This window comes from Anser anser (assembly GCF_964211835.1).
Source record: "Anser anser genome assembly, chromosome: 26".
Lineage (NCBI taxonomy): Eukaryota > Metazoa > Chordata > Aves > Anseriformes > Anatidae > Anser > Anser anser.
In genome coordinates this window covers 4132198-4144747 of record NC_139747.1, presented here as the reverse complement: position 1 = coordinate 4144747, position 12550 = coordinate 4132198, and the positions used below count along the sequence as shown (strand labels likewise).

The window sequence follows — 12550 nt, the reverse complement described above, 5'->3', positions numbered from 1 at the left end:
ATATTGTGTGACAGCAGTTGATCTACCTGCGGAAAATAAATGTTACACCAGTATCGTTCGTGGGTAGGTGCAGACAGCTGTGCTGAAGTCAGTAGAGCTGTCCTGTGTGATGGACCTGGCACGAAGAGGTGTTCATCGTGAAATATGTGTCTGTAACGTGCTTTCGTCTGGCTTTACCTGCTGCTCTGCGTCACCCCAAAAGTATCTAAATACATCGGATCGCCAGCTGTCATACTGGCCATTATGGAGACCATTGTACTTCTTGGATGTTACCCATCTGAGCAATGCAAAGCCCATTTTAATTGTGTAAAAATCAATCATATAGGTGGGGGTAATTGAGAGCAGCAGCTGGTCTGCATTAACATGACTCCACTGGCCTCAGTGGTGTTGTGTCTTAGGAGTTGGCTTACTCGGTTTAGTTGAGGGCGAAACTAAAAAAGATGCTCTAAAAAATTAGAGCATCTTTCTAGATTCTGTCAGTATTCCTATGAAAACACCAGCTAGTGATTAAAAAGCCACGTTGGGGTCTTGTCTCTTCAGCATCAGTAGAAACTGTAAATTACCAAGGGTTCATGCTCGAGCAGGTGACTCCAGTGATTTATGGAGAGGCTGACTGCGAAAGTAGCGGAGCAGGGGAGGCGGCCGGGCTCGGGTAGACGTCTGGTGTCTGCCAAGAATGAGAACAGCTCTGCTGAGACTGGGGGCAGGCAGGGAATGGGGATTTCCCGAACCTGAAAGAATGCCTTCACTGTTGCGGTGGTGGTTTACACCGCGCAGAGGAAGCAAGATGACATCTGGGAATGTTTATTTGTCCTGAGCATTTCTGTGATTCATCACGCTTTTCTACTAGAAAGACGTAGAGCATAGGGCTGGTTTTCCCAAAGTGCCCAAAATATGGGGTGGTGCTACCCCAGGGGACATATGATCAGAAAACAGTGTTTGCTTTCAAACCTAGGAAAGTTTTAAAAGATTTTAAATTAAAACAGAAGTGAGCGATGATATAGACATTAACTTTTTTTTTTTTTTTAACTAATTAAACCGTTAAGTTTATAAAACAGGCTTTTTGATGCTTGGAGAGTGGTGTTTCCCATAATGTCCCTCTCTCTGTCCTGTCTGGGGATGATGAGCATGCAACACAAAATCCCACAGTTGTGCTGTAATCTCTCATTAGATTGTTTTAAACCAGGATTGAGGGATGGATGGTGAGAAGATTTGCGGGTTACATAGCATGTGGTTAGTGTGGGAGCTAGTCAGCAGGAGTAGTTCGGAGTATTACCAGGTACTAATGCCCCAAACCCCACATTAACCACGGCTCGCTTCCCGGTGTAGCCTAATGCCAGGGTCCCCATCTCCTGTTTCTGACTGTGCCCAGAACAGGTGGGATTCCAGCGCTGTGGTTTGCAAAGAAAAGGAGAAAAGTCCATATTATGGATGCAAATCTGGGCTAAAATGCTATCTCAAGGGCATGCAGTAGGGTAGCAGAGAAATAATCCTGAATTTCTGCACTGCTGTAGCTGGTATGGGACAACCGGCTCTGAGAAGCGGGATCTTCAGCAGAAATCCAACTTGAACAAATATTTTGAGAGCTGCAGCAGCAGCAGTGATTTAATTGGAACATATCTTAAAGCTGTTCAGGGGAAGGCTGGTGTGTGTGCCTGCTCCGTTTTGCTTTATGCTGCCTTGCTTACGCCGTCTCACTGATACAAATGAAAATTAGCACGGTTTCTAATTTGCCGGGATGGCCTATGCAGAGACGCAGTAAACACTCGGAGAATGCAAGCTGTGTTCTTCGCGTGTGCAGTACACAGGAATAAACACTCCAGGGTGTACATTCATCATTTAGATCGGTGCCTCCTTGTGCCAAGGACCACGTTACGCTGGCATTTCTAGGAAACAGAACTGCCTCCAGCAAGAGTAACTGTTTACAGAAGTGGGAAGTTGGTACAACAGAAGGCAGGCGGCCCAGATGGTGTGGTTATGAATGGAGCTGGATATCTCCCGTGGTGTCAGGAGAGATGTAATATTTTGCTTACTCCGTCCTGACATTCAAAAAAACCCAGGGTAATTGTCAGCTCCTTCTTTGAGCCAAATTTTTTGGAATGCTGTTACATTAGATTTTTTTCCAGCTAGGCTTTGCTGTGAAATTTGTAGTCCAAATTGCCCACCTGGGTCGCAAGGGACTGGCTTGCTTGAGAGCCCCAGCACTGGGCTGATTCTGTAATTCCTTCCATTATCCATTTCCCCGTTAATCTGTCCACCCCTTCGGTTCTGTCCTTGCTTGCCCTTTAGCAATTCAAAGCTCAGTGCACTTTCAGCAGTCTTCATGGGGAACGAGAGGCAGAAGGTGTTACTCTCACTGATGAGGCCTCACTGCCTGGGTTTTGCTCTTTTTTCCCATGGATGTCAGCTATTAAAACAACTAAAAGAATCGTGCGTATGGATGACTAGAGTTTATATGTGTAGCTCAGTCTCTTTCTCTCTTACGTATATTCTGCCAGTACATGATTCCTGCTCTTCTTGTGGTCTGTGTTATATTACAGGATTATCTCAGTTAATTCTTAACTATTAATTCTTAATGTTAATTCTAACTAATATTAATTCTTAACTATTAATTCATTCCTAATTCTGGAAGCTCAGCTTCCAAACATATTTATCCAGAAGAAGGTAACAGGATAGCCGAAAACTCCTTGTTGTAGGTGACTTTGGAGCATCATGTGTGCTTTCATTGAGATTTATCTTCTGGACTGGCAATTGGAAGTCTCTGAAAATGAGGCTTCAGCTGTTAACTTTCACTAATGTTCTTTGAAAATGTTGCTACCACCTGGAATTTGTAGCTGTTTCATTCATTTTCTTCATTGTAGAGGGATTTCCCTTCAGAAAATTGATGACGTTAGCCTTGTCTTTTTCATCCTATTTCTTCCTCATTCATACCTACTTAGTCTCATCTTTCTCCAGCTGGCATTTTTTTGAGTTTTTATTTATGCCGTCTTTTCTCCCAACTCCACACCATTTTATTCCATATGTTTATTATCTTCTCCATCATCAAGCTGTGAATATTTTCGTGTGAAATCATGCAGCTGCATGGAAATCAGCTGTTTGGCACAAGCGCTGGGCTGGCTCGTTAGAGAAGTCCCTGGGTTAACAGACAATTGCTGCTGAAGTATTTTGGAGAGCACAGAAAAACATCCTTTTACCAGTGGTGCCAATCTCAAGCCTGTAATAATTGTTATTGGATTGACTGAAAAATGGTGAGTTAAAAGAAAAAACAGCACAAAACTTTATGTATTTGTTTGCTTTCTGTTTCTCTTAGAGTTGCAAAGGATTGCTCCTAGCTAAATGTTAGGGGTTTAATGAAACTCAGGATCCTTTCTTAGTGAAAGGCTTAACTTGAAGGATGCAGCCACTCCAGTCTTAATAGATTTTCGGTGAATATCTCAGATTTGCTGTCTTGAACATGCCCTAGGACGATGCAAGTTGAGCTCCCAGGCTGGGAGCAGAGGGAAACAAATTCAAGTCCTCTCCTCATTCACGTTCATGCAGTAACCTTCCTGCACCAGGTCCAAATCCTTTGCAGGCTATGACCACGATGCTGTGCCCAACCAGCATGCAGGTCTGCGAGGCCGGCTCTGCCCAGTTCCACTCAAAAGTGTTTTTTTTTTCTCTCTTGGCCTGAGGTTAATTAGTAGCGTGCTGCCGATACTGCGTTTTGTTGCACAGAAGATCCATAGCAAGAGAGGCAGTCTTTGAAATGACACTTACTGGCATCTATCCTTAAGGAGCTGAGAGCTAATTGTTCCGCTGCACAAAGTAAAGCGTAAATTCTGCGCAGTTTGCTTCTTCAGTCTTTCAAAGGCATCAGATGTGGGAAGCTGTACAGGCACCGAAATAATTGTTTTTGATTTTTGCCTGATATCCAGTGGTTCAAATAGGCAGCAATCAAAGCAAAGCACTTTCTGTCTGTAAATAATACTTTAAGGATTCTGATGGAAGAACAGAATGAAGGGTTATCATTAGCTAGCTGTAATATCTGTGAGATCAGCGAATTATAAGAATTATATGTGAATCTAAAGGAAAGTAAAGAGGCTTTCATGTTTGTTTTTGCCATATCAGTGCATTTCTTGACGCTGTTGAGATACTCCCCATTTATATTGGCAGCTTCTCATTTTTCCAAAGGCACTAACAGTCTGCCTGCATCTGTTGTTAGGAATCCTCTTACTTTTTCTATCTTGGTACCGTGTTAACTTGTTTATGTTGCCATGGGATATGGCATTTCTCAGGCATTTTTTCATGGCAACAGTAGGATTTAACAGGATGGAAGCACTTAGAGCCATAGAATCAAAGCAAAATTTCTCTTGGAAGCAACCCTTGTGGATAATCACTTAGCCCAAGCTCCCTGCTCATCACACAGTTCCAAAGCTGCCTTGGGTTGTATGGGGCCTCGACCGGTCTGGGTCTGAAGACATGCAAGGGTGAAGGTTCGGCAGCCTTTCTGGGCCATCTTCCAGTCTTCAGCAACTCTCATGGTAAAGATATATTTCTTTTTTTTTTTAACCTACAATCAGAATTTCCCTCCTTGCAACTTGTGACTATCCCTTCTTTGTCTTCTCGCTGTATATCCCTGAAATGAGCCAGGCTCCATCTTCTGCAGGGGCCGGGCCGGCTCATTTGCTGTGCATTAATTTGCCTCCCCCCAGTAACCAATTAGCAGTTTGCTAAAAGATCTGCTTTAACAGAGTTGCTCCAGGACAGAGATTTGGAGTGTCAGACCATACACAGATTAGCGAATTTTCCCAGTGAATTTAATGCTGTTACAACAACTCTAGCAGAAAAGCCGTCTTACCCAGCACGTGATCCAATGCTGCATCTCTGCTAACGCAGCTATCCTTAAACCCAAATATTCTTAAACCCAAAGAGTGGCACAAGCCACTGCTTGATTACTCGCAGTCAACCAGTCTTCAGTATTTCTCTCAGTCTCGTTCTTTAGTACTACAGCAGCATTAGGAAAGGTTGTAAGAGAGGACTGTGAAGTGTTTTCCTACTACTTGTTTCTCTTTTAGTCCTCTCCATTAATCCCCACTGGAGAGAAAGCACACTTGTTATAATGATCTCCAAGAGAACACAATCTCCTGTGCTTTCTTTTTTTTCCCCGTTTTTATTCTTAGCCCCACAACTTCGGGTCACAACCAATTTGAATGATAAAGTGGTTCAGATGGACCTATTAAAACAGAAACAGCTGAGAACGATGTTATTTGCGGGAAGACTACAATTTGTACAAGACGCTCTAGATAACCTATTCACCTTCCCCCCACAGAGCTGTAATCCATGGGTTTGTCCATATGGAAGCTGGTATTCACACAGAGTGGATGTAAATAAAGCTTTTCAATGCCTTTGATATCAAAGCTATTTATGCCTCTCTCTCAGCAAGTATTTCCATTCTCTCCCAGACATAGTTAGCATAAAAGAGCAACCTACTGTTTAGAATGCATTTGGACTGAAAAAAAAGGAAAAAAAAAATCTCGTTTCCTGACTTTTGGAGAAGATCATCGTGAAGTCTTACCCTACGGTTATTTTTTACTGGAAGGGGGTGGGGTGGGGGAATAATTTAGCCAGAAGTTGGAAAGTTTAGGCAGCCAAAGCCCATGGTCCATCACTATGAAAATCCTCACTGGATTTTCCAAAATCATTTCAGTGAATATTTGTAAAGGCTGATTTTAGACACTTGATGACAAATATGTGTGTGTATATACTATAAATGAAGTGAGTCTTACCCTTGAAATTAATTAAAAGTAGTCTGAGCTTTGCATACCATCTTTTGAGATGATAAATTCTTAGTGTTCCTTCATATAAAAAGACTTTGTTTTAACTAATTAGCTTTATTTTTCATTGAAAAATCCTCTGCCATCCCCATTGAATGGAATGAGCTGCTCAGCTGAGTTACTCTAAGACAGGGCTTTAAAACCTCGAGTAGTTCCTACAGCACGTTGAGAACCCTTTGCAATTTCTTCCATGTTATGAAGATTCCACGTGTGTGCTTCATACAGATACAAACACATTCAGTAAACTGTTGTTTTGCTGAAAAAGAATTCATCAATCCACGTTCTGTCAAAGCATGTGGACATTTGCATAAAACACAACCAGGGAAATACCCAAGTGAGGTGATGCAAAGCACCGGTGCCCAATAAAAGGAGCAATTGGTAAGCGCTGTCTCTTCCCTGAGCCCGCACGAGAGTGGTTTCTCCAATCCGACCACTGCGCAGATGTCCTTGGATACGTAAAACTGGAGCAATATGTACATTAAAAGTGCTACAGGCAAGTGGAAAAAACAAAGAAGCCAGGCATTTCCTAAGCAAGTGCAATTTAGCACAGCTCTGCAGAGGAATACTGAGGTTACAAGCAGAGAGGATCCAGCACTTGCTTCGGGAGCTGCAAAAAGCAGTGAGAAGCAATATCACATCTCATTGTGCTCATGGTAGTAAATACTTTAAATCAAGTGAGCCTGGATTCACGTGGCATATCTGTGAGCAACTTGAAAATCCAATATCTGCTCGTGATTCTTCTTGGACTCACACCTCTGGCATTTGGAAGTTTCTGGGGAGACATTGCAGATAAACACAGAAACCTGAAGCTTGATTAACCACATGGAAAAATTGCTGCTAAATTAGGTCTCTAGCTTTCCTTGTGATGATTCCTTTTTTCTTTGGTTTGGTTTCTTTGCTTATTCCTTCATTTCTTTTTTTGTGGGGTAAACAACCCATCGTGAGCATCGATGAGCATCAGCCTAGACAGTCTTTGTCAGGGAAAATCAGTTAAGGTCCCTAAGCCAAGATCATCTCCACAAGTTTAATGGGATCTCAGGAAGTTGGATCTTTACCTACTTTGAACATAAGGCATGTTAGACTTTTCTAATGTGTATGTTCACTTTCTAAGGGTAAAAAAAGACCTTAATGACCTTATGGGTTTTCTGTGGATAAATCTGAGGTGTATGGGTATAGTTAAATAGATAAAAAATTACATGAAACAACTTAGGCTGCTCCATTTAGCCCTGGGATATAATTCAGAAAGAAGTGTTCTGCACAGGTAGCAGTATTCAGAAGACTTCAAAGGGAATCTGTATCCAAAGGATCCCGTTCTCTGCTGGAGTGAGTCAAATGGAGCTCTGTGCCCTTGGAGCAGCAGATTCCCTGCTAGGGTTCTGCAAAACGTGTTTATCTGATCTTTTCACCCTAGCAGCATGTGCAGTTAGGCACATTGTCGTGTGCAGGGGAGGAATGCTCACATGGCCTGCCACTGGGGCCCCATTGTGCTTGGTGGTGTGCGGGCGCCGAAGGAGAAGTGCGGTCCCTGCTCTGCACAGGCAGGTTGGATAAAGAGGGGAAGGTCCAGACTGGCCAAGTGGGTGAGAGAACCACAAGAAATCAGTTACAAAGCCAGGTTTAATTTTAATTAGCTGCCCCGTCCTCTTGTCTGTGTTGCTTCAGCAAGATTACATCCGACCCTGTGTTTTGGGGTGTAGCTGAAAGAGAGCAGCGTTCAGCCGTGCTTAGCAGGAAGAGGGCGAAGACACGAGCAGTTCCTGCAGCAAGCCTGTAAGTTTCTTCTCGAGCTTTCCAGTGCCTGCTTTGTGTACAGATGCCTCCCGAGCATCTGCTTTCCTTCTGCTGTCGCCCTGCCTTGGGGGGCCAGGGGTTTCCAGCAGTTGTGCTGCCCGCTTTGTGTAGAGTGGTGCTGTGCTCCCTTGCTTCTCTTTCAACAATCCCTTTGGTCTTGGCCCAGTGAGTCCGTTTCAGCCTCTCTTTACAGCAGTCAAGGACTGCAATACGCAGAAAAAGAAGAAAAGGGTGGTCCTGTGTCTCTCGTTAATGCTCGGCTGTTGCACGAGCTGTGGTGGTGGGCAGGAGATTTTTGGAAATCAGAAACCTCCACGCTCAGCATCTAACCCCAGCAGCCTTCTGTGGGAGCCGTGGAGTTCAGAGCGGTTTTGAAAAGCCAGCTTACCCCGGCGGGTGCCTAAAGGAGACAGTGGGTATCGAGCTCCTCTCAAATCTGCCTTGTAATGAGCATGATTCACTCGCACCATCGTTTGCGAAAGCAGCTGGTTCCTTCATTGCTGCTAACGGGAAAGGAAGATATTCCAGAGCAGGGTGTGCTGCTATTATTTCTCAAGCTGCCTGAGTGGGAGGTTTTAGGATAGCAGAGAGGGAGGGCAGTGCTACAAGCAATAGCTTTTATCTTTGCTAATAGTAATCTAATGGACAGAAGAGTGGGCCTGTAATTGGATTTTGCTTCAGATCATGATTAGGAAGATTACTTTGTGAAGTGTACAGAAACTGCCTGCGAGAGTTACACGCGCCTTTCTGGGATACTGAGCAAGAGCGAGGGAATAAAGCAAAGCTGCGACTATCGCGTGGCTCCCAATTTGGGCAGTGAGAGGTAAAAGCAAAGCAGGAGCTTCACTTCCACCAGTCGAGGGCCCAGCACCCTTTCCACAGGCTCTTGGGGCAGCCTGCCCCAGTGCTTGGCCACCCTCATTGTGAAAAGGGTTTTTTCCTGGGATCTCATGAAATGTTCTCTATTTCAGTTCACGGCCCTGAACTCTTGTCCTTTCACTGCATGCCAGAGCCTGGCTTCAGGCTTCTTTTCTCCCTCCTCCTCCCCCCCACTCTCCTCAGGTAAGCGAAGCCATCGGTAGCATCCTCCCCAAATCTTCTCTTCTGCAGGCTGAGCAGTGCCGTGCTTGCTATGGGATGTCCAGGTCTCCTGGTGGCAGGACAGACAGACATCCACCCGTACGTGGCACACACACCCTGGTATGTGCTGAACAGGGGGAAACACTTCTTGTAAAACACTTCTCTGGAAAACTTCGTAGACAGCACGGTCTTGGAAGGTGACCTGAGATAAATCAGTCCTCATTCACAGCATTCACATCTGATTAATCATCGCTTGAGGTCACGCAGATGAATTCCAAAGGGTGTCTGATGGTTTTTCGAGATAACATGTGACTGTTCAAAAAGTGGGCCTGGGTGTAAAGTGGTTCTTGCTTGTGCATGTTGCATAATTAAGAAATCATAATAGGAAGATTGGAAAATCATAAACTAGGACTCGGCCAGAGCTGCAGGAGACTGTTTTTTTTTTTTCAAAACTGGAGAAAGGTGAGATAACTTCTGATATAACAGTAAGAAAGTAAGTTTGTCCTTCACGTCTTTTTGGAATGGATGTAGTTTTCCCCCTAGCAGGAGTCCCGAGTAGTCCTGGTTTTAAACTTTGTTACTCCTCCACTGCCGAGACAGGAGAAATGAGATCAACGGAGTTACAACAGTAAAGCTGTGTAAAGCACGGCTTTACTGAGCTAACGGCCAAATGTGGCTGTTGAGTTGTTGCTGATTTAGTTTTAATTTAAGATAAATTAGTAATTTAATTACAAGGCGAGTATGTTGGGCTGTATGCGCCCGGTTGAAGGTAGTCCGTGTGCTCAGCAGTTCACAGGCTGTGTAGGAGAGGGCAACGGGACGGGAGGAGGGACGTGTTCTCACCTGGGAGCTGTGGGAGCGGACTGAGGCAGGAAAGAGGAGACTAGAAACTGCTTGTTTGGCGTGAAACCTGCACGGATTGGGATTTTCAAGCCACCCTCTCTCTGCTGTCACTGTGGAATGTCCCTGCAGGAGGAAGGGGTTAAACAGCCATTTAAATGGATTGAGCCGAAAGCTTTATCCTAGATGTCTTAGCCACGGGCTCTTAGTTTAATCCACATCCAATGTTTTCTACGTTCTTGGCAGAGAGATACCTTGCATGTTATAATTATTTCTGTGGCAGAAATGTGCAGAAATTTCACTACGGATCAGACTTCTTAGGTGATTTCAGGCAATTTGTGAACCTGTCACAAGGTTCCCCCATGTCCAGTGATCTGGTCATGCAGAAGAATTTAAAGAATAAATTCACACAGATGTCCTGATGTTTTAGAAGAGTTTGCTTGGTACATGCAAAATAATAAATGTGAGGGAAGGCTTTTACGTAGCTAAGGCAGATGTGCAGCCTGTGTTGCCTTTGGGCATCTTGAGCAGTAACATTGCATGGGGGGCAGTGTGGAGAGAAATCTGTGCCAGATAAATAAGCAAAATGAACCAAAATGCATCTCAGGTACTATTCAGATGTTCCTGCAACTTGATCGAAGGCTGCACCGGTATCATTCCAGTCCACTTGCTGTCAGAGTAAATTCAATTAACGTAAAAAAGCCAAATATATGGATAGCTGTAAAGTGATAGCTCCAATGTCACCTTGAAGTTGGGGAAGTCTTGACTTGTTTGTAGCTTTGGCAAACTGAAGAGAAGATAAAAAATGATTCAAATGCTTTCTGGTGTTGTTGGATATCCAAATCCCCCACCCACCTCTGGAGAAACAAAGATTATCCTCGATTTTCTTTTCTTTCGTTTTCTTTTTTTCATTCTCTAGCTTAAGTCTTGATTCCCATGAAGGTGATGGACATTGCCTGACTCTTTATTCCTAATGAGATGTCCAGTTGCCCTGCGGTGTCCCTAACTGTAGTTACTCATCATGCTCCTCCATCGCTTTTTCACATGCTAACTCTTGAATTTATTTATAACACCCTTCAGGAGAGAGGTGTCAGATTGAGTCTCCTCTAATGCCCACTTCTGCTGATATTAACGTATTAGATTATTTTTTCCCCAGAGTATTCTGCGTTGCATTAAGTTTAAGGTGGCGAATCCACATTGAAGAAAACCCCACGAGGCAGTAGGGAGAGTTGCCGAGGGTGTTAGGGAATGAGCGGTTCAATTCAGTTGAGGTGTTTGGGACTGAAGTAAAGAAAGAAGTGAGAATCCACAAAATCCATGAATCAAGGATTTACAAATTGATGCTAGTTCTGTATAAAAGGCATTTGAATCCTGCTCGTGTTAATGGCAGCAGCACCAGATCAATTTATAGAAAGCAAAGTCTGTTTATAACGCTCCAGTTCCTCGCACCCAGAATTGTTAATAATGCAGACTTTATTTTTAAGCCTGTGATTTTCAAAGGAGCCTGACAGTTGTCAGTCTCAGCTAGACTAAATTTATCCCAACACCTCCTGATTTCTAGCGTGCACATCCTTCAATACCTTGAATTTAGGACTCGCTGATGTGGGTTTTAAAGACGGTGAAGGTAAGGTGCAGAGAAAAAGAAAGTTGCGGGCTCGGATGTTCAAAGGATTATAGTTATGTAAGCCCTGCTGCTTTTACAGGGGACTAACAGAAATAAGTGTGAACAGGAGGGCCTACGTGAGCCTTTACATCAAGGTTTTGGACAGGCTCCGAAATCAACCGCAGTCTCTCGCGTCTTGGGTGGGAGAAGGAGCGATTGAGCCATTTCTCGCACTGAGATGCCATTTAAATGCCGTTTAAATGCATTCGAAATTGCAAGCATTAATTTATTCCTTTAAAACCGGAAAGAAGAAATGTGTGCGTGTGTACATGTAAAGGAACTTATGTTAACATTAGAAATGGGGAAGGCTGTTAATAGAAGCAGTCGGTGGTGCCAAACGTGGGGATAAATGCATCGTGAGTGCAAGCTAGCATTTTGTGTGGAAAAAGTGAGTATGGAAAATAAATCCTTGATTTCCACTGGGGCACTGTTCAGATTAGCCTTAATCTTTCAAAAGAAGTGGGCGGGGGAAGGAAATCCTTCTTTGTACATTAAAATAAATGCATCCGAGAGAGCCTGCCCTACTGCTCCCTGCAGCGTAACTGCGAGCCCATCCCCAGGACGGGCAGTGCTGCAAAGGGGAGAGGAACCTCCTCGGGTCCGAGCTCGAAACATGGACCCGGGGAGCTGGGAGCTCTTCTGGCGACTGGTTTGCACGTGCCAGGGCTGCTGCCACGCCAGCACCACGCACGCCTCGCAGTGCGATGGGTGCTTTGCTCTGCAAAGCCCGGCCAAAGCGCGCGCGTGCTGATGAACCACGTTGCGTAATTTATGCTCCTATTTATTTAATCACTGCAGAGTTTTGGTATTCATTGGCAGTTGCTAGATTGCTTTTTTAAATTTAGGCTGTGTTGAAGGAAATTTATTTTTGCGTATTCGTCCTTCATAATTTTTTTTCTTAAATATTGTCCCATAAATTACTGCGTTATCAATGAATCTGCATGCAGAGCCTTGCTATTTAGTTCTTAGGCCAGACTCCTCTAAATCATGTATGGCATATGTATTATATCTTACTTCATGCTATCCTTCTCGGTGATGGATTTACCTTTGCTTTCTTCTCTTTTAAATCAAAGGCATCCAAACTTGAAAGCAGTGTGGGGGAAAAAAAATCTAGATTGCTCGTCTTACTCACAGGAGTGTAAGCCTCAACATGAAACAGACATGCTGAATAATGTAATGCTGTAAAATGGGAACAGCTTTTTCTTCCCTTTCCCAGAAGTGTGTAGGGTTGGGGAAAAGAAAGGGGCATGTGGGGAAGAGGGGACAGCAGGGGGGTGAAACCCTTGGTGCCTTCTCCTCCGGGAGGAACCCGCTGCTCCTGGCACCCAGAAGGAGATGAGAAGCTCAAGGGACTTTCCTC

The 12550-nt window shown here is 44.1% G+C and overlaps 1 protein-coding gene across 15 annotated transcripts in view; it reads left to right on the top strand.

Annotated features, from left to right (window-relative positions):
• Nucleotides 1-12550, top strand: part of LRRTM4 (leucine rich repeat transmembrane neuronal 4) — a 328498-nt gene that overhangs the window by 265333 nt on the left and 50615 nt on the right. The gene's annotated exons all lie outside the window — the stretch shown is intronic.